Here is a 23,244-nt window from a genome sequence, read left to right as displayed (position 1 = left end):
AAGTAGTAAATGAATACAGAGGAAATAAGGTTCATGCCAAATGTTGAAATGGTCGATAGCTTGATTGAAAATGTTGCAAACTTGTAAAATGTATCTTCAATTGATCATTTGCGCCTTTCATACTGAGACAAGTTGCCTTGGTTTTTTTGGGGGAGGAAATCCAAAAATCTAAGTAGAACTCAAAATTGCATCATGAAAGCTTGGATCACTTCTCACTGAGAAAATAAAAAATTAGATATAAAAGTACAAACATAAATGATAAATCATAGATCATGGTTGCCCAAGAGGATCAGCCAAAGGGAAAATTATCTTATTTTAGAGGGCAGTCGATTCACTCTTTACCAAGAAAATTGTTCTCTACAGAGGAAGGAATTCCAAATAACATATTAAATTAATTTCAGACTTGTTCCATGCAAAACTGATATATTCACGTCGAGAAAAGTAGAAATTAGAAATTAAATGGAAAAAAATTGAAAAAAAAAACATCATAGATAATGCTTGTAATATAGTATTAGAAAAGGGTCCAAGTAGCCCATTTAAGAAGGGCAATTCATTCACAACTCTGGGAAAAGATTGTGCTTTATACTGGTAGAGGTTCGATCGAATCGGTGCCCGAATACAGCCAAACTTTTGACCAAGACTTTATATCCATAAAGACTCTGTCAATTCACCCAATTTCCTTTTTCCTAAGATGGCATCTATTTTAGGAAGGTAAAGGTGGATAGGTATCATTCAATGCTCACATACCTTGGAGGTAATGCTATGGCTTGGAATTGCTGAACATCTGAAAAAATTATAGTTCACACCTTCAAGTGGTTCTTCTGACTTGATCCTAAAAAACTGGTTGGCTACCACATGGCTCTTTCACGACTGTGAATGTGAATTCTTGTACAGTAGCAACAATCTACTTATCTATCCTTGGATGATCAGCTTATTTACCAAGTACATTGGGCTTGATGATCCACATAGAATGTGAATGATGTCGCCACCAGGTAGTGTCTGATCTTTTGTATGGAGTACATCATGCCTAATGCCTCCCTCTCAGTCGTACTGTAGTTCTTCTTTGCATTTGACAGCGGCCAACTAGCAAAGATAACTGGGTGGTCCAGGCATTCGGATCGCATTTGTGCAATTGTGGCTTTCATTGCATAGTTAAATGCATATGTGTATGTTAAATTCTTTGTTCCAATCCAGGTATTCAAGGCTTACTGCACTGATTAACCTTGTCATCGATTCGTGGAAATCTATCTCTTGATTGTCAGCCAATGTAAATGGTTACCTTTTTCTTGTCAGTGCATCCAATGTATAGGAAATTTGAGAATTTTTTTAACTCTAAACCTACTCTAGTATCCAACATTCCTGAGAAATAACTTTTACCGAAGAACATTCCCAAGAAATAACTATACCCCTATGATATTCTCCAATGCTTGCATCTGTACAATCACCCTTATTTTGTTGGGATCAGTATTTAGCCTTACTTTATAAACTATGTGACCCAGCAACTTACACCCATGATTTGCACTTCTTCAAATTTAGTGCAATTCATGCTCTTCTAAATCTATTCATGTATTCTTTGAGTGCTTTTAAGTGGATTTCCTGACCACCATAGATTGACCAATCATCCCAAAATGCTTTAAAGTTCCCTACAGACATTTTGTCAAAGATATGTAGGTTGATTCTCTGGAAGGTTTCCAGAGCAATGCAAAGACCAAACAACATTCAGTTTTTATTTTAACACATATGATTCCTCAACTACAAAGCTCATGATTAACTTATCTTCTTCAGCAATGCTTATTTGGTTATACCTTGAGAATACATCCATGAACGAGTATATCTCATGACCGGTAGCTTTTTCAAGGATTGTATAAGTAAAGAGGATTAGAAGATGGGTCCTTGATGTCACTCCTTCAAAATTCTGAATTCTACTAATATTTAGATTTGTTCATCTCCTTCACAATGCACAATAGGAGAGGCCAATCACCCATTTCCACATTAAAGATTATGTCTGCCTCTAGCATGTTCTCTATTTCTTCTTGTACTTTAGTAGCTTAATTTTTAGTACATTTGGCAGGGTCGTTTCCTTACAAGATTTTCTTTTGATGTGAGAGGGTTTCTATGCAAGCATAATTCTAGTGGTATACTTTTAGGTCTTTGTACAACCAGATGAAAGTGTCTTTGTACTCCATGAATATTTTGAATACCGATGCCTTCATCACTGGATCCCAATCATCACAGAACAAGATCATTTTCAGATTGTCTTTGTCACCTGGATTCACCTTCATCACTTTTGGTTCCTTGTACTTTATTATTTTATTTTGCTTAGAATGAAATGATCTCCATACAATCACTAGAGAAAACCACTTAAATGGAGTATTATCATTGAAATTCAAGGACGTTTCATATAATTATTACTATCGCTTCTCAGAAGGATTTGTATTATCTCTGGCTAAAGGATAGATAAGAAAGTTGTTTACCACATAGGTTAATTAAGAAATGCACACAGATAATGAACACGAACAACAAAACTCTTTTTGATTATTCGCATATGCCAAACAGTACATTATGCTCGCTCCTATCTGATGATTACAATGCTTTCCGAAGGGGGTATAAATACTCACCGAAGGGCCTTTCGGAAAGTTCCCGAAGGAACCCGTCGGGCACAAGTCGGCTACATAACAAATAATACATACTATCCTACCCATCGGCTCATTACAATTATTTACCGACTACATCATCCCCCCCCAAAAAAATAGTTGTCTCCTGACGATGATACAACAAAATTGTGCAAGGAACGACCAAATAGATGCTATGCAGGGGAATGGGTCCATGCTCTTAGATCGCTCAACTTGGTCCGAAGCTTGTAGACTTGTTCCTTCCGAACCTTCAGCTCCGCTTTTGCTTCCATCTGAAGCTCCAGGACGGACTGCATCATTGCTCCAACTTCCCCCATCTCCTTCTCCTTGTTCGCTACTGCTTGCACCTTCTCTACTACCAACTGCTCCTTTGCTAGCAAGGCTTTTCTCTCGAATTCCCAGGCTGCTCTTTCTGAACCCAACCTAACAGCTGACTCCTCCCGAGCTCTCTCAACTGCTACCTGATTTGCCTGCGCCTTCCGAAGAGTGTAGTACGCCTGCTTGTGCAACCTTACTAACTCTTGAAACAAAACCTCAACCCGGTTGTCCACACCAAAACCGGCCGTGGTAGACCACTCCTGAAGCATCTCATGAGTCTCTACATCCGGCCAACCTCGTTCCTCAAAACAAACTGTGAAGGCAGCTAGGCATCCAAGTTGCATGAACGAGATGACTCCCTCCAGCTCCTTCACAATCGAATCTAATGCCTAAGCCTCCATGGAATCCAACACCTGACAAGCCCGTGAGGCTAGAGCTGCAAAGTCGGCAAGAAATGCCTCCTTCATCTCCACGGCGTCGGCCATACACTCAGAAGTACCATGCGACGGTCCAATATCCGGAACGGGCTATGCTACCTGTGGCTGAGTGTCTACCTCGAAAACATCATCTTGCGTAGGAGTCGGTACATAAGTCATCCTAGGAATTGGAGCACGGTGGAACCGTGTGCTCAAAAAAGTACCGACCTCCCAAATGCGACTCTCTCTATCACGCTCTAGTGATGCCAACAATGCTGCATCCACGGTCACCACTGCATCTGATCCTACGACCTCCAAGTGTACACCCGAAGTATTCTATCCATTTGCTAACTCCGGTGCTGAAAGATCAGCTACCTCCATGGCCGTCTCCTCTCCTTCATCTGGTATGTTCTCTCCTGAAGGTTCCTGAACTCCTGCTGGTTGTGCTATGGTGACTTCCACTGCTGGCTGTGCCTCGGAAACTCCAACTTGTTGCGCTACAGGAACTTCTGCTGCTGGCTGAGATACAAGTGCCACAGGTGCTACTACCGGAAGTGCTTCAGTAGGGGCTAGAAAAGTCCCTCGACTGATGGGTGCTATCGTCTAAGCAAATCCTACAGCAAACCCAACTCCTGGTCAAATAGGAGAAGGCCTTACCCCATGCTGCCATGGTGCTGCTACTGTGACTGCTTGCTGGGGTGCACCGGTCATCAGTACCGGCCACCGTGCCTATCCAAACCCTGGAATGTGAGCCATGCGTAGACCTGCTGGCACCAAATAGGGGGTAACAAGAACTATACTACGCGAAAACAGCAAGGGGGTAGCCATGACAACCTGAACCTCCTCATCATCATCTTCTTCCCCTTCCTCATCCCCTATACTGTTCTCCTCCGAAGATGTCTCCTGACGGCCACTGTCCGTATCATCCCCCGTGTCCATTCGAGGCCTCTTCTATCCTGTAGCGCCTTTCTGCCCGTGGTTGTATCCAAGTGCTTCCACCGCATGATCGGGGGTTCTCCAGGAGCAAGTGGTCGCGGTTTTGCCTCCAACTCTTCTGCTGGAATCATTCGTGCTGCCACATCAAGAAAGAGGCCAATGGCATAGTGAGGCATATAGAATGTCTTATGCTGGAGGGTCATGAACTCATGCATACGCTTAGCCAGCACGGACGCCCAATTGTACACTTTCCCGTTCATTATTCCATTCATCATAGACACCTGTGGAAATCAGATATCGGATGCCCTAGATGATCCCATAAGCCTGCTTTTGACCAAGTCCATCAGGCATTGCCATGGTCCTTCTTGAATGTCTGTTTTCTTTAAACCTCTCCCCTTCGATGTCGCAGCCAATGCCTCTTACTCTGCTTCCGTCATATCCCCACATACTAGTCTAATCAAAAATAGCTTTACCTCCTTAGAGATTTTCTTTGGTTGAACCTTTTTGCCCTGCGGCCCTGGAATACCAAAAACTCGCGTGAAATCAGCTGCCTTCAATAAGACCACCAAGTCCCTATCTAAATACTCAAATGTGCTCCTTCGTGAAGCTCTGCCATAGGTCTCAATCATGGCGTGCAGGAACCCTTCATAGTCTTGAATGCAAAAAACGGGCATCCGAATAGCCCATTCTACCTATGCTCTTCTGATGCTGGCTTTTATTGGATGCGTCTCAGGAGTTTCTTGCCACCATCTTCTACAGTCTATTCCACTCAACCCCTCGAACTGTATAGTTCTTGGTGTGATCTCAGCTACTGCAGGTGTCGGGGGTTTCCGCTTCTACTTGCTACTGGTGCCTTCATTCTGATTGCCTGCACATGACATGTTCATGCCCTCGTCAACTTCAGATTGTTCTAGTTGTTTTTTCCACTTTCGTTTGCCTGCAGACTCCATATTTTGGCAAGTCAGTTATATCTGTCTTTTCCTAATGGTCTTTCAAATCTGTATGTTGGAGAATATTCTCCAAAATGTGTAGGGTGGCTTGCAAACCACAGGTACTGAAAGAGCGTTAAAATCCGTACGCTGAAGAAGTTAGAAGAAAAATCAAATAACAAAACCGTACACCAGAAAGATCACAAATCCGTACAATAGTTTTCCTCCACAAATCTGTACGGTGAGTCAAAAAAATTCTGTGGTTGTACGACAGGTTGCAAGGTGTGCAGTTGAATTAAATTGGAACCTGTACGGTAGCATCTCTACTTGCTTCAAGAACTGAATACGACTGGGGTTCTTGCTTTTAATACTCTATTCATCATTTGCAGAGACCTTCAAATACATGTGTTCGTGTGCTTCAGGGGCCCAAATCTGTTCACCAATGTGCCAAATTGATAGACGCAATGCCTGCTGTCCAGATCGTGTGCAAAACCCATATAGTTGTTCTCATTCTTACATGAATCATTGCACTCCTATAATCTTGTGACCGGCAAATCCATAGAATTCAGGCGCTGAAAAATCCAAAACCCGTACGACAGCCTTCTAAGAAACCGTACACTGCATTATTGTTATAAAATCCGTGCATCACATATTAAAATCCGTACTGTTCAAAGCTCCAGAAAAATCCGTACATTGCCTTCACTTCAACTTCTTTCAAAATTTGTACGCCGTACGGCAAGAAGATGTAGAAACCCGATGAAATCAGTACTGCACAAAATCCGTACTCTTGTCAGGGAAATCCATACAGGGGAAAAAACCGTACGCTCTTGGCAACTTTATACTATGAGGAAGCCATATGGTGAGCAGGGTCAAAAAAATCCATACAGTCCACTTCTTCTCTCTTTGTTTTTTTTTTTTTTGTTTTTTTTTATATATATATATTTTTAATTTTTTAATTTTTAATTTTTTTTTTTCCTACTAACATAATATCATTACTTCTTCACAATTCAGGGTGGCAAAGGCGTGCAATAAATTTCTAACTGCACCCGTTGACTGTGTCCGAAACTTCCTGTCCATCAAGTGTCCACAACTTGATCGCTCTATTGTCACCCACCTCCCAGATCTGATACGGCTCGACCCACTTAACCTTGAACTTGCTTGGCTTGATCTCATTCCGGCCGTTGTACTTCAATACCCACTATCCGGGTTGAAACTTGTTCAGTTTCAAGTGCTTATCATGCCACGCCTTCCGCTTGTTCTGTGTTACCTCAATCACCCACTGTGCTAATAATCGCTTCTCTTCCAACCTATTCAATTTGTGCAGCCGCTCCCTTAAACTTTCCATGTCGCCCAACTTGTTTTCTAGTGCTATCCTTAGGCTGGGGATCATAAATTCTGCTGGTACTACAGCCTCTTGTCCAAACATCAGTTGAAACGGCGTGTGCCCCGTTGTGACTTTATATGCCGTGGGGTAAGCCCAAAGGGCGGAGGGCAATTTTTCCTCCCAATCCTTGCCTTCAACCTTGTAGGATTTGTATATAATCGACACCAGGACTTTATTGGTCACCTCGGCCTGTCCGTTTGCTCTTGGGTAGTACGGGCTTGATAACAAATGATAAATTTTGAACTCCGTGGTGGGCAGGCGAATAACATGATTTACAAAATGTCCTCCTTTATCACTCCATAACTGCAAAGGGATCCCGTACCTAGTAATAATTTGTTCATAAATAAACTTTGTTGTGCTTACTGTTGAGTTGTGTGGTAGTGCGCACGCCTCCACCCATTTGGTCAAGTACTCCATCGTGACGATGATGTAATGACACCTTCTGGTTCTGCTCATCTTCAGAGATCCGATAAAGTCCAAACCCCACCGTTCAAAGAGCTCCTAAGCATGAGAGGGATTCAGAGGCATGAAGTCTCTCTTCAAAGGTTTCCCGGCTCGCTGACATGTATCGCATGCAACGACCCATTCCCTAGCGTCATTGTGTACCATTGGCCACCATAATCCTACCAAAAGTATCTTCCGTGCAGTTGTGTCCGGCCCCATGTGTCCTCCTGCCGGTCCTTCATGTGCTTCCTTCAATACCCGTGGAATTTCTTCCTCTAGGACACAACGCCTCAAGATCTGATCGGGTCCCATTTTATACAACAGTCCATTAATCAGCTGAAATGTTCTGCTCCGTATCACCAACTTTCGTCTTTCATTCGGTGGCATGTTACTTGGAAATTGTCCCGTCGACAAGTATTCGCCGATGCTTGTGTACCACTCCGGTAGTGCAGCAATTTGAAACAACTGTGCATCAGGAAAGTCATCATTCACACTGTCTGCCGGTTCTCCTGTTCTGATACGTGACAGATGATCCGTGCTTACGTGTTTCTTCCCTGGCCGTACGATGATCTTGAAGGTAAACTCTTGCAATAGGAGTAACCATTGGCTGATCCTTCCTTAAATGGCAGGTTTGTTGATCATATACAATAGAGACTGATGGTCAACATAGAAGACGAACAGTGTCGCCAACAAGTAATGACGAAATTTTTGTACTACATAGACCATCCCCAAAGCTTCCCGTTCGGTCGTACTGTAATTCTGTTCGGCTTTTGATAGTAGTCAACTAGCAAAGTAGATCGGGTGATCCAGCCCGTGGGTACTTGTTTGCACCAGGGTTGCTCCAATTGCATAATTGGACGTGTCGACATGTACATGAAATTCTTTGCTTCAATCCGGATATGCTAGGATGGGTGTCGTAGACAACTGCACTTTGAGCCCTTCAAATGCTTCATCTTGATCCTTTTCCCATCGGAATGATTCTCCCTTGCACATTAATCTGTCTAGCGGGTATGCTACCTTGGCAAAAATTTTGATGAAGCGTTTGTAATAACCTATATGTCCAAGGAAAGATTTTACCTCCGTTACATTGGTAGACGACTGCATCTCCAATATGACTCTCACCTTATCCGAATCTGTCTTCAACCCCTACTTACAAACTATGTGTCCGAGCAACCTTCCCTGGGGAACCATAAACTTGCACTTCTTCGAGTTCAGGGCCAGGCGCGTGCGTTGACATCTCTGCATACATTCACCCAATGCTACTAGATGTTTGTCCTCCGCACTAAACATTGACCAATCATCTAGAAATGCCTTGAAGTTTTCGACGGACATCTTATCAAAGATGTGCAGTATGATTCGCTAGAATGTCGTAGGCGCATTGCACAGACCGAATGGCATTCGATTATAGGCATACACCCCATCTTCTACGACAAAGGTTGTCTTCAGCTTATCCTCCTCTGCGATTGAAATTTGATTGTATTCGAAAAAACCATCCATAAATGAGTAGATCTCATGTCTTGCTACCTCTTCCAGGATGCTATCGATGAACGGAATTGGGAATAGATCCTTGATGGTGACTGCATTCAGGCATTTGAAATCGATGCATATCCGGATCTGAGTGCTATCCTTCTTTAGTGAGATCACTATTGGTGACACCCATTCACTAGTTTGCACTTTGAAGATAATGCCAGCTTCCAACATCCGGTGGATTTCCTCCGTAACCGTGCCGCATAGTTCTTGTTCATCTTGTAGGGCCGCTTTCGTACAGGTATTGCGCCTTCGATCAACGAGATGCGGTGCACACACAATTCTGGGGGTACTCCTTTCAGGTCCTTGTATGTCCACACAAATACATCGTTGTACTCCAACAATATCCTGAATGCTGCTACCTTCAGTACTGGGTCCCAATTATCTCCCACCAGTATGTTCCGTGGTTCGGCTTCATCTCCTAAATTCATGGTTTGCAGCATGGCTTCATCATATTTGATGGGTTCCCCTTCAGTGTACTTATGTGGGGGTGTCACATCCAATGGCACATCTCCTTCCTGCACCTTGGTGAATTCCTTTGGAAATTCATCAGTACTGTGTCCCTCTATCGTCAAGACGTTGCAGCTCTGAAACATTTCATAGTCTTCTATTTGCCAATGGTAAAGACCATTTACTGAATCCAGATCGTCATCTCCTTCCAATCGTAGGACTCCCTCCTAATCAAGTTCCATACTTTGCCTCCTCTCATCCTCTTCTCCTTCAGAATCCGACGATAGAGCTTCTTCTCCAACCATCCAAGTGTGTAGATCGATGACATACTTCCGGCCTTTGCTTTCAATTGATAAAGTATTTTTCTTCCAATCGTGTTTTGCCTTGGCTTGTATCAACCACCCCCGACCCAGAATAGCATCGTATCCTTTCCGCCTTAGGGGAATCACGGCGAAGTCCAATAGGAATGGTTGTGTTCCAATTGTTACTGGTTGCGCTGTGAGTATTCCCAATGGCTTGATTCCATGTTGATCGACTGTTAATAACTAGAAGGTAGGTGGCCACAATGTCGACTGTCCCAACTTTTTCTAGGTATCCTCTGGCAGCACATTGACACCAGAGCCTCCGTCCACGATCATGTCTGTTAGTACAATCCCTAGAATACCCATTTCGACAACCGCCAGATAGCGTCCGGATGAAAGAGCTAACAACATCGGGTCTTTTGCACTTGTGCCCCCTTGTTTCTCCTTTTCTTGCTCTACTGGTTGCTTAGCAATCGGAACTATATTCGTGAGTGCTGTACAGAGCTGAGGCATAGTGAGCAAAAGATCATTTATCCTGACGAGTACCTCAGCTTGCAATATTTGTCGTACAATGTTCTATTCTGCGCAGTTCCGTACGGAGGTACCAGGCGTGTCCTTCAAGTGTGTTATTTCTACCTGCTTTGCTCTCTGGATCTCTATGCGGGCTTCCTCCAGTCTCTTCTTTTCCTCTGTCGGATCAGGGTAGAGCTTCGCCTGCTTCCGAGTGATTGCCAGGACTTCTTCCTCGTCCATCCTGACAGTAATCAAGTTTACTCCGGACTTCGGGCACTTAGCATCATCATGATCGCTAGGTCCACACCATTGGCATAGAAACTTCAGTATGTTCGCCGTTGTGGACTCTCGGGCAAAGTGACCCCACAAATTGCATGCGCGGCATTGAACTATTGGCCGACCATTCGCATCATACTGAATTCGACTCCTCCTACCATTATTGTTGTTGTTGTTTTGACCGCGCTGGTTGTTTTTGTATCCGCCCGATGTGGCAACTTCCGTATTGGTGTTCCCGCTCCCTCCTGACGCAGACGCTTCCTGCGTGAGGAACACTTGCTGTGGTGCTCTTGATTTCAAGTTGAAAGGGCATTCCTTTACCGAGTGTCCTAGAATCTGGCAGATCTCACAAAATTGATCTTTTGGGCAGGATCCCTTCGTATGGCCGCCTTTCTTGCACTCCGTGCACCATAGCTCATTGCCCTTAGTCTCCTTGTTCATGTTCTTGAACTCCTTCATCATTCGAATCATGTCCTTTTGGAGGGCACAGACCTTCTTGTTGCTGCCCTCATCATTATTGCTATCTTCTCCTGAAGATGCATCGTCATCTGAATCGGACGAGTTGTTCTTCTTCTTCTTCTTTGTCTTCTGGTCACTTTCGAGGTTCATTGCCCGATTTTACGCTTCAATCTATGTCGATGGTGGCACGATCTTCATCTTCTTTTGCAGCTTTGGGCGAAGGCCTTCAATAAACCATCTCTTTTGTAGCCCATCAGCCGACTTATTCTCCATTTTATTGATCAGGTCCTTTAACTTCCTGGCGAAGACTTGGACTGTTTCATTTTTCCCTTGCTTAGTATTGAATATCTTCGCTACAATCTCATTATCATCTCGCAATATTTGAAATTCTGCAATAAATTCCTTAATATTATCCCAACTATTTAACTTTTGTGTATCTGTCTCAGTAAACCAATCAATCGCAACACCCCGTAGGGTAGCAGGAAATTGTCGGATCCATTCGTTTGTATTGGTTATGCCATTTGTCCTCTAGATTGTTTCACATGTTTTATAATGTCGAATCGGATCGGCGGTTCCTTCACCATCAAATTTAGGCAACTTTTCTTTTGGTCCTGCCATTATTACTAGATGTTGTGGGTTTTGTTGTGTACCTGCGTTGTTTTGCAGTCCCGCGCTGTTCTGCACACCTGCGCTGTTTTGCACACCTATGCTGTTCTGCACACCCGCATTGTTTTCGACACGCACGCTATTTTCGATACTTGCGCTATTTTCAACACGTGCTCTTTCCAATACCCGCGCTATTTGCAACACTTGTGTTGTTTTTGACAGTCGCACTATTTGGTGAAGAAGGATTTTTGTCAACCGAAGCTGTCTATTCCGGAAGTATATCTCGGAAGAAGAGTTCACTCCATGCTCGTGCTCCCTCGGCACTTCGAGCCATGCGAGTCGATCCCCTTCCGTCTGGATTCTCTTCCCTTGGTGTATACAGGTTTAGAAACTCCTCCCTTGCTTCTTCCACCAAATCGAGCCGCTGTCGAGTCTCTTCCAACAATTTTTCAGTGCTTTTGTGTCCATCGGTAACTTGCATGTCATCCTTTTCCTGCCATTATTACTAGATGTTGTGGGTTTTGTTGTGTACCTGCGTTGTTTTGCACTCCCGCGCTATTCTGCACATCTGCGCTGTTTTGTACACCTACGCTGTTCAGCACACCCGCACTGTTTTCAACACCCACGCTATTTTCAACACTCGTGCTATTTCCAATACCTGCGCTATTTGCAACACTCGTGTTGTTTTTGACAGTCGCGTTGTTTTCGACAATCACACTATTTGGTGAAAAAGGATTTTTGTCAACCAAAGCTGTCTGTTCCGAAAGTATATCTCGGACGAAGAGTTCACTCCACGCTCGTGCTCCCTCGGCACTTCGAGCCGTGCGAGTCGATCCCCTTCCATCTGGATTCTCTTCCCTTGGTGTATGCAAGTTTACAAACTCCTCCCTTGCTTCTTCCACCAAATCGAGCCGCTGTTGAGTCTCTTCCAACAATTTTTCAGTGCTTTTGTGTCCGTCGGTAACTTGCTGAAATCTCCGTCTGCGTTCAGCCTGTTGTGCCAAAATTAAATTTTCTTGCACGACACGTATGTCATCCTTTTCCTTCAACTTATTCTTATTCTTGTTCAACTGATTCGGCATTTAGTATTCATCAGTCTGTCTGTGTACCAGGTCCATCAGGCAACGGCGCCAAATGTTTACCACATAGGTTAATTAAGAAATGCAAACAGATAATGAACACGAATAGCAGAACTTTTTTGATTATTTGCATATGCCAAACAGTACATTATGCTCGCTCCTATCTGATGATTACAATGCTTTCCGAAGGGGGTATAAATACCCACCGAAGGGCCTCTCGGAAGGTTCCCGAAGGAACCCGTCGGGCACAAGTCGGCTACATAACAAATAATACATACTATCCTACCCGTCGGCTCATTACAATTATTTACCGACTACAAAAGTTGATTAGTTAAGTTAATAATATCAACTAAATGTGCAATTAGTTAACCAAAGAGACATGGTACAAGAGATACAACTCATCACATCACATTTCTTTGAAAGATATTAAAGAAGGGTCCAGTGGCATCAAAGAAGAAGAGCCTTAGCCTCAGTGTAAAGTGGGTATCTACCCACACCTTACAAGATAAGATGCATATAACACAAAAAAAATATTACCGAGACAGCATCTAGGTTACATAAATACAAAAATATGTGAGGAAGAGTGGCATAGATCTGATCTATAACCATTTTTTATCATTCTCACAGATATACAGTTGCTTGCTTAAAAGAGATTAGTTGGAAACAATGATCTTACCAAACAAAGATGAGAAGTTTATATGCTTGTAATGTTATAAATAAGTATCAGCTTTTAAGACAGACTTCTCTCAGATAGGATTCTGAATTTGTATCAAACAAGGAAAGTTATATTATAGCACTTCAAATTCATAAGAGATTAACCAATTTCTTTAAGTCATTGTTTTATATAAGGTTTATAGCAATACACATTTCCAATCAAGAACATAATATCCATAAGCATAATTGGGGCAGAAAAGTTGAAGCATCAATTCTTCAGATCTTATAAGGTGATCAAGTAAATAGAGTTGTAAGATATGAATTAGGTCTACCAAAAACTAGCAAAATATACAATGTATTCCATGTCTTGTGCCTCAATGGATTACCACATCCATAGGTCTTCCAGCCTTGTATGAAGAAGGCAAGTTGATTTTGATTTTTGACATAGCTATAGGTACATGGAAGAAAGTGTTGAGAAACCAAAGTATCAAAGAACACCTCGCTAACTTTAAGAACATAACCATGGAAAATGCAACCTGGGAAAATGAACAAGTACTCCAACATCCCAATCATAGGATGCTTGTGGGCAAGCAATTTGAAGGAGGGGGGACTGAAATGATCCCCACACGATCATTAGACAAAAGTGTATTATCATCCAAAGTCAAGGATGTTTTGCATAATTATTATTTCCACTGTCCAAAAGCATTAGTATTATCGGTAGCTAAAGGAGGGATAAACAGATCAGTAGTAAAATAGATGATCTCAACTAAATGTGCAATTAGCTGTGATTAGTCAACCAAAGAGACATGGTAGAAGAGATAAAACTCCTCACATCATGTCTATTTCAAATATATTAGAGAAGGGTTGTGTGGCATCAAAGAAGTAAATTTTATTCTTATCTTAAGCACTCAGAAGAGCCTTAGCCGTCGGGTAAGAGTGGGTGTCTACCCACCCCTTACAAAGTAAGACACATATAACACAAGAAAAAATAACAGAGACGACATCCAGGTCACGTAAATACAAAGATAGATCAGGAAGAGCATCATAGTTCTAATCTATAACCATTTTGTATCAGACTCATACCTATCCAATCACTTCTGTAATAAAGATTAGTCAGAAACAACAATCTTACTAAACAAAGATTGGACGTTTATATTCTTGTAACAGTTATAAATACGTGAAATGCAACAATTGTAGTATAGTTTGTATATATAATTATTGGACTTCAGGACTGACTTCTTTTGGACAGCATTCAGAATTTGTATCGAATAAGGAAACTTTTATATAGTTGTTGGCTGGACCTCCCTGCTTGGCTCTGGCAGTCCCTTAGGCCATCTTTGTGGCCTTCTGTTGGACATTAATAAATTTATCATATCTTATCATATTCAAATGAGATTCACCAATCAAGCCCTTGCTTGAAGTTTTTGTTTCTATATGAGTTTACATTGCAATAAGTTCATTATACATTTCCAATCAAGACCACAAGATCCATAACCATAACTAACTCACTAAAGTGCAAGATTAGGAATTTTGTTAGGGGGAAATTACACTAAATTGTAAGCTGGTGTGTCATCCACTCAGACCATTCCTTCCTTGTACTCATTGTACTCTATAGGAATATCTGGCTTGTAGCTTTGTCTTCATCTTCCTTGCTCTCCCCTATTTGTAACATATTGCAGTTGGGGTTGAACACCTCATAGACTTTTGTCTACCAATGGAATAGACCATTGAGAGAACATGTCTCATCCTCAAAGAAAATCTTGAGATCAAGTACTCCCATGTCATTCTCTCACATAATATTTATTTCTTCACCCCTTCTGATTCTCCTTCCAACTCTAACTCGAAGGATGTTAGTTCTTTGCTCACTTCTTGATTCCTTAGATCAATCAAGTACTTCTTGTGTCTCTCAATGGAATTATCCACTTTGAATTCCACCCTTCTTTTACTGCAATCAGCCCTCCTCTCTTGACCAGCACATTGTACATCTTCTACAAGAGGATAGCAACAAAATTAAGGATCAATTGTATGGTGTCAATTGTCACCTTTTCCACCATCACCGTACACAATGTCTTGATGCCATGCAAATCAGTGCCAATCAAGTGAATGGTCAATGGGAAGGGAGTTAGTTTTCTGAGGCATTTCCAGGCATCTTCTGGCAATATGTTTACTCCAGAGCCTCCATCGATAATGGTATTTGGCACACTCTTCTCCATTATTTCCATCTAGACGAGCAATCTTTCTCGCAAAATTCATTGTCAACAACATTGGATCAAGAAAAAAATTGCAGTCATAAAGGGAAGCATTTTACATAAGACAAGCCTCAAATGGACCAGAAAGACTGCACTAGTCAAGGCAATGAAGGCCTGCATATAGATTATCAAAGTTTATGATCTGAAACCATGGTATTCTCATGAGATTAACACTGAGATTGGAGGAGAATGTGACATGGCATAATTGAATGAAAAGAAAAGGATCAGAAAGCTTTCAAGAGATGATCTCATCATGGAAAGTGAAAGTACCGATATCATGAAGGAGGTGAACTGTAAAGAATATGGTATTGCTATGGATCCTTTCCATAGTTTGTTAACTCTCCAAGTACTCCCTGAGTTGCCAAGTACTCTATTTTTTTGTTGGGTGAGTACTCACAAGTTTAACTCTTGCATTTTATAGACACAAAAAACGACATGTGAAAATGTCAATGCAAGTGAAATGTTGGGCAAAATGTATTTTTCACACGTTATTTTTGCCATAAAAATATACATTTTCTGTTTTAAGATACCATTTTTTTATTTTAAAACATTTTGTAATTGAAATTTACAAAACAAATATGTTTCTTTAAGAGATTTTTATTTTTAGTTCTTTCTAAATTGCCAAATTTTTGTCGAGTTTTCTCCAAGTTTTTGCCAAGTTGAAAATTTTGGGCTTGCAGAGTACTCTCCGAGTCTAAGTCTACAAACTATGAGATTCTTTTCCTACCATAAACTTGTAGCTGCCTATACATTTCAACTCATGGTTCATCCTTGTTCTCCATGGTGGCTTTTATTGTCATGATTATAAGAGAAAGGAGCAGGGTTTAAAAGCTCAAAAGATTCAAGTTTAGAAAATAGTGGCTTGAACAAAAAAATGAAAGGAGACTACCATGAAGATATCAAGCATGAAAGAAAAACTATATCAGAGGTATAAATCAAGATAACAACAAAGATCAATTTTCTATATTCATAAATATGGAGAGGACTGTGGCAGTCAGAGTGGCTCAATTATGAAGATGAAAAAGCAGTGATCTAGCTACAGATGGATAGAGAATTAAAAGAGCTTTTCTGACAGATAGAGGGAGTTACAGTCCTCTCAGATGTGTGCTATGGGAAATGATAGAGTGAGAGTGAGCACAGGAAAGGACAGAGGCATAGAAAATCAAGCCTGTTTTGATGAACTGGAATGCAGAAATACTGAGGATTTTAGGGTGACAATGAGCATATTTGCTTAGTGACAAGTCAAAGACATGAAAAACATGGTCCTTAAAGTCATGAATAAAAGCTCAAGCACAAGCCAAATGGAAGAGCTACGGAGTCACACTCAAATAATGAGCAAGTTTGGCACATTCAAGACAAAAGAAAAGACAGTGAACATGACAATCTCACTCACTATTTTTGTAAGAACCCCAACATATTCTTAATCTGACAAACAGCGAATTGCTTTACTTTTCAGATGTTTGATATTTTGTCAAACAACATGCATGTAAGCTCTATCTTGTTGTTTTTAATTTTCAGATTATTTTTGCTTGCTTGGAATGGTTTCATGAAGTTTATATGCTTGAAATAACTACTACGATATCTAGGCAAAGAACTAAAATGCAAATGCAACTTTTTTGTCTTTTTGAATGCATACATATGATTTCTACATGAAAAATGTGCACCTACAGCCAATGGACATTTCGTCATACAGCTGGCATACAAACTAACATGCTCATTTTGAACAATATAGATATGAACATTATATCAAGCATATGACATGCAATTTAATACTCCGATTGCTTGCAAACTCCAAGGCAATACTGACATGAATTTAGCCAAGAATCGTGGCTTTTCAATGAATTTCCAAACACTGCCACAATCTGATATAAATGATCATCTACAGCAGCACCTAAAGCAATTGACACAACATGCGAATGGACTTAACAAGGTGTAGGAACCTCGTATAAATAGTCTGCCTGTCCTTGGAGTAGATGGGCAACTTTAAATGCAATTAAGGAAGATCTTTTTAAATTCAACCCAGTCCCCAGCATGAGCCATCACTGTTCTGAAATATGAGCTTCAATAATAAATTAATAACAGCCGTGAACCCTCCCTTCTTCCACCAAAATTCATTTCCAAGTCTCACACGATGGAGTGCCCAGAATCCTTTATGAAATCGATGCAAGAAAAATCTTCATGAGGAAAGTCATGACCACCAGATAGCTGCTTGGTGACTGAAAATGCAAACTGAAATTACGAAATGCAATAATGTCTCAATATGATCAATGCTGACCTCCAAAACTCGAATGCAATTTTCCAATTCTATGCACATTGATGGCTTTGAATGAACCATCCACTGGCACAATTCACTGGCATCAATCTGCCAATTCAAAGTGCAAATATCTTGGTAGAATTCTCAACTCTACAAGAGAAAAACTTGTAGAGTCTTTCACTATCACAGTTCACCAATTCACCAAAAAAAAAATACACAATAGAATGATTTTCACCTTGCAATGAATGCATTTATAACTTTCAAACCCAATCGGCCAATAGCTTCTTGATACTCCTTTCATGACTTATAAAACATTTTGCTTTTGCTGCACTTGCTTTTAATGTATTTGAAATATAATATATGATTATATTTCCCTCCATTTGGTGCATAACATTAAGTATATTTTAATAATCACTTAAATCTCCCTCATATGTACTTTATGGTCATTAAATAATACCTTTTAATTATAAAGTCAAATAATATTCAATGATATGCACTTTAATGTGTCAATTGGCCCCCACTTAAACTAAAAAAAAATTATATTATAACTTTAAACTAGTGTAACATGTTGATGCATCCCCCCACAAAAATCCCAATGGCTCAAAGAAAAGGACACACTGGGGACGAGGGAATGCCATTCTGGCAGAGATGGGGGGACGTCTCGGCATCTCTTGAGGAGACAGGGGGGCGTCTCGACATCCCTAAGGAGACAGGGGGATGGGAACAAGTCCCTTGAGGAGACAAGGGTACGGGAACAAGTCCCCTGATCCCTCCAGGGGACGACTAGGTGTCCCCTATCCAACAAAAAAAAATGTTTAAAAAAACAAAACATTTTTTAATATTCTATTGGGCGTATTGAATATCATATCATGTTGCTCAATGTAATCGTCTTTATGATGAGATACTCATACTTTTGATATCTATGACTATTATTACTTAAGAATTATATAATATATTTCCATTTTCTCATTCAAGTATTTAGAATTTTAATATTTATGGTTCAATATTCAATGCAATGTTCAAGTATTTTAATTTTAGTAAATTAGTATTTTGCTATTTTACATCTTTGTCTTATATTGTTATACATCTTCATAACTAGCATTTTAAGTACCACATCTATAGTATAGACACACATCCCCTCTCGTCCCCCGTCATCGTCCCCCCACAGTCCCAAAGTAAGGCCCCTCTATCCCTCCTCTCTGAAAACCTATTCCCTCATTCCAACTTCCAATGTCCCCCGTCCCCTAGGGCAATGTAACTATCCTTTAAACATTAATTATTAATAAAGGGTTCTTTATTAATAATTAAAACCTTGGACTTGAGCCAATAACTCATTCTAATTTGTTAACTGATGAACTTTGCCAATACCAAGTCCAAGTGCACTCCTAAAAATAGCACTTGAGCATAATTGACTTCTCTAAATAGTAAGTCCCCCAAGCTGAGCCAACCGACAAATGAGTCAATCACTATGCATACTATGACCCTAGGTGCCCTTGCTAGATATAGAAACCCCTCAACAATGACTTACTATAAGTAGTCAGTCTCTGAGTAATTGCTCAAGTCAATGGTATTGAATCTCAACACTATCACCAAAGTTGTTCAAGTGCCTTGCCAAAGATAAAAACCCTAACTTTCCCAAAAAAGACTAAATAATAGATGTGTCAATCTAACTCAAATGAAAAGCAATCTTGAGCATCTCTGATCACTGGAGTGGAAAAACAACCTCTACCTTGACCAATTGAGACCCCCTATCAAATTGATTGACCTACAAGTGTTAGAAAATGGGCTAATCTGTCTAATTGTGATGCTCAGGGAAAATGGAGATATTACACTCTGCCTTCCCTAAGATTGCTTGTCCCCAAGAAATCATGACTATAAAGAAACTCCATTACACCAAAGGTCCAAAAGAAGAATGCAAAATGTTCCAAGCTACAATAGCATTGTAGAAGCACTAGAATAACCACAACTGCACAAAAATGAATAAAAGACATCGATCCAATCTTTGTGCACTAAAACTGTGCATCTGAAAGAAAAAAGCTACATGAGAATCAAAAGTGAGACTGCATGTAGTCCAAATCATGTACCCCCCAATGAATCCACCTTGGAAGCCCAATGAACACAAAGGATCCCACAATACACTAAGAGTGTCCAAAAAAAATACGTAGATCCCAAAATTTGAATAATAGCTTGCTAAGAAGAATAATCTCAAACCTTTGTTGCACTAGTTTGATCACACTGTCACCATACTGACAATGGTGAAGCCATATAATGGGACCCATCCAACTTGCACTGCTGACCCTGTCACCACTTGTATCTTAACATAAATGAAACTCACATCCATCCATCATAAAGAGGTGAGAATATCTAGAATCATCTGCTAGACCAAATCTCCCTCTACACTCTACCACTCCCCCTTCGGTGTGAAATCCAATTGTACTACAAGGAAAAAGACTACCAAGAGTGTCCATATCACAACTACAATATCCATCCTCTGCTAAATTGCCATGGATGTACCGACTCTACAAGTAGTCTCCCACCAACTTGCAATTACTAGTCCATCTACAAAAGATGGTAAATATCCATCCAACAGAGGATGGTATAATCATGGAGCCAATCCACATCAATGCATCATCAAGTCCTCCACATGTGGATCAAAAGAACAATGATGAATGAATGAATGAAGAAATTTTAATCTACCTGCTGAAATTTTTCCAAGTTGACCCTTTTGCTATGGATTCACATTAAAAAATTTGTTGTTTTGTGTAATTTTGCCTCTTCGAAATGTTCACCTATAGACTATCCTAGTATTGGTTGCATATATCTTCATAAGATGCACATTCTTTAATAAATACCACTCCGTTTCCACCACCCCTCTGGTGCAAAAATTACAAGTTCTTTCCTCCAAAACCTGTTTCAAACTTTCCATTGACCAATTTCACATTTCAAATGATGTGTTGGTCCTTAGTTGAGCAATTAGAATTTTGGCCTTTACTTTAATTGCAGATCTTAAATATTATTTATCACCATGTTCCTACTTGGGGCTAAATTCTTTGACATAATAAGTTTCTTTTCTACCTATCTATTTTGTCCACAAGGTAGTCTCTTAGAGATTTATGTTCCATTTGTTCAACCACTTACTATTTTGTTTCTTCCACATTTTTTTTCTACGTTTTAACTCCTCTTAGAGGTTTGAACACCATCTTAGGCCAGCAATGCTTATCCATACTTTCCACTTTTTTAAAGTAGCTTAGCAAGAAAATAATTATTGAGGCTTCAACTAGAAACATAGTCACCTTTTCCAAGAGGATCTCGTAAGGAACCATTGACTTGACCTTAAGGTTACTAGTGATGAGATGTTTTGGGATTCTTTCTATTTGTGATCATTTCTGATTTGACATGTTACTCCCCCAAATCTCACATCTGCAAAGAATAACCGAAACCACCAAAAGAGAACCATCTTAGTCTTCCAATCCCACAACTCCGCTCTCTTGCATCTATTCTAGAGAAGTTAGAGGCTTTCCATCCCCTTATATTCTTTCCAATCTGCATGTCTCCTAACTTAGTCTACAGTAGAAATCAATTCCTAGATATTTGTACTCATCCACATTCTTTAATGAGTTGCCCTCCAATATAAAAGTATGATGTTGCTTTTTCTTTTTCAAAGAAAAGATCACGACTTTAATCTTAGAAGTGTTAACTTGCATCCCAACCTTTCGGTAAAAGAGCTCCAAACTTTTCAAATTCTCTCTCAAACCTTGAGCAGATTTAGCAATAAGAATAAGGTCATTATAATGCATACAAAAGTAGTCTCACCGCATAACCTGCCAAATGTATGCCTTATCCATTGGCCTTGTTTAATCACTTTCCAATTTATCAGTGTAAAGACAAAACATAGTAGGGGATAAAGGGTGCCCTAGTTTGACCCCAATGTTGTCGTCGGTAGAAATTGTGTATCAGCCGACAAGTCCTTTCGGAAAGGAAATTCCGTATCAGCCGACTGGTCCCTTCGGAAAGGTTCTTGTTATGTAGTTGACGGGTCCCTCCGGAAAGGTTTTTGTTATGTAGCGACATGTTGTATGTGGCCGAGGGACTCCTTTGGGAAAGTTCTTCGGAAAGTATTTATAACCCCTTCGGGAAGCATTGTATTCATCTTATCATTCAAGCATAATGTACTGTTTGGCATATGCGAATAATAACAATAAGTTCTGCTATTCATATCTATTGTCTGTGCGTTGATTTCTTTACCCAGTACGAAAAACATTTGGCGTCGTTGCCCGATGGACCTGGTACACAGGCAGGCGAATATGAATTAAATGCCAAATCAGTTGAACAAAGATAAGAATAAGCTGAAGGAAAAGGATGACACACGCATTGCATAGGAAAATTTAATTTTGGCTCAGCAAACAGAGCGCCGAAGGAGATTCCAGAAGATTACAGACGGAAACAGGAGCGTGGAAGGATTGTTGAAGGAGACTCGACAAAGGCTTGATTTGGTGGAAGAAGTGAGGGAGGAGTTTCTGAACCTGCATACGCCACGAGAAGAGAATCCTGACGGAAGGAGATCGACTCGCACGGTTTGGAGTGCCAAGGGAGCACGAGCGTGGAGTGACCTCTTTGTCCAAGATATACTTCCGCAACGAATAGCTTCGGTGGACGAAACCTCTTCTTCACCAAACAACACGGAAGTCGAAAACAGCGAGGTGTTGAAAACAGTACGGAAGCCTGTTTAACGTACGAGTAAAATAAATGAACGCATACAGACAATGGAACAAAATAGCAGAATTATATTCACATATGCCAGACATACATTATGCTTCATGATATGAATGATTAATGATAGATGACTTTTTTACAATGATCCCAGACGGGATATAAATACTATCCGCCGAACCTTCTCGAAGGAGTTCGTCGGCCACAAACATTATGTCCACTACAAACTATTTACCCGTCGGCTACAAAATACAAAACACCGACGACGATCATTCCATCGGCTACAGAAACACCGCCAGGACCATCCAGTCGGCTGACACCATCCCCCCCAAAAAAACAGTCGTCTCCTGATGACTAACAAAATTAGGAGACAACAGAAGAAATACTAGAGAGAAGGGGGCGTCCCAAAAGTGTGTTGCTGGAGATGTAACTCATACACCTTGTCTTGATGCGGAGATCTGTTTGAATCTGAGAATTAACCTCGACGGCCTCCTTGAGAAGAAGTGCCGCATCCAAAGCCTGCCTCCTAGCTAACTGTATCTCGTGCTCAGCCGCATCCTTATCTCGGACCGCCGCCTTTGTACCTTGCCTAGCCACATCCCTCTCCTGCACTACTGCTGCCATATCTGCCAGTAGTGCTGCCCGCTCTGCGGCCCAAGCTGCCTACTGGTCGGCCAAGTCGGCAGCTAGCTTCTGTCTAGCCTCACTCCCAGCTGCCAATGATCTCTCTACTACAACCCTATCCGCCTCCGCACACCGACGACCATAGTAAACATTCTTGTACAATCCCACAATCTCATGTGCCAGCTTCATCATAGGGGTGTCACTGGGTCCCAACTCCGACTCAGTAGCCCAATCTGCCAACATCTCAGCTGTCTCCACTGCCGGCCAGCCCCTGGCTACAAAACAAGTCTGAAATCGTCGAGGACAGATCCCACAGATATATGCTCTGATCAAATGCCACTCCATCCGCCAAGTCAGGGCCTGAATTGCCACATCGTGTCCCTTCTTCAACGCAAACTTCATAGTCCTGAGGTAATCCTGGCACCTGTCCTCATCCGACCCGTAATCCTCCTTGGCGAAGTCCTCCAATAACCATTTTGCA

At 41.1% G+C, this 23,244-nt stretch overlaps 1 protein-coding gene across 2 annotated transcripts in view; it reads right to left on the bottom strand.

Annotated features, from left to right (window-relative positions):
• The window catches only part of LOC149566313 (Peptidase S41 family protein), a 317,692-nt gene that overhangs the window by 1,109 nt on the left and 293,339 nt on the right, over positions 1-23,244 (bottom strand). The window lies entirely within an intron of this gene.

Source organism: Cupressus sempervirens, chromosome 3 (genome assembly GCF_028749045.1).
Source record: "Cupressus sempervirens isolate cs-2001-9-10 chromosome 3, ASM2874904v1, whole genome shotgun sequence".
In the NCBI taxonomy this organism is placed as follows: Eukaryota; Viridiplantae; Streptophyta; class Pinopsida; order Cupressales; family Cupressaceae; genus Cupressus; species Cupressus sempervirens.
The sequence above is the reverse complement of the archived record's forward strand: the minus strand, read 5'-3'. Positions and strand labels throughout refer to the sequence as shown.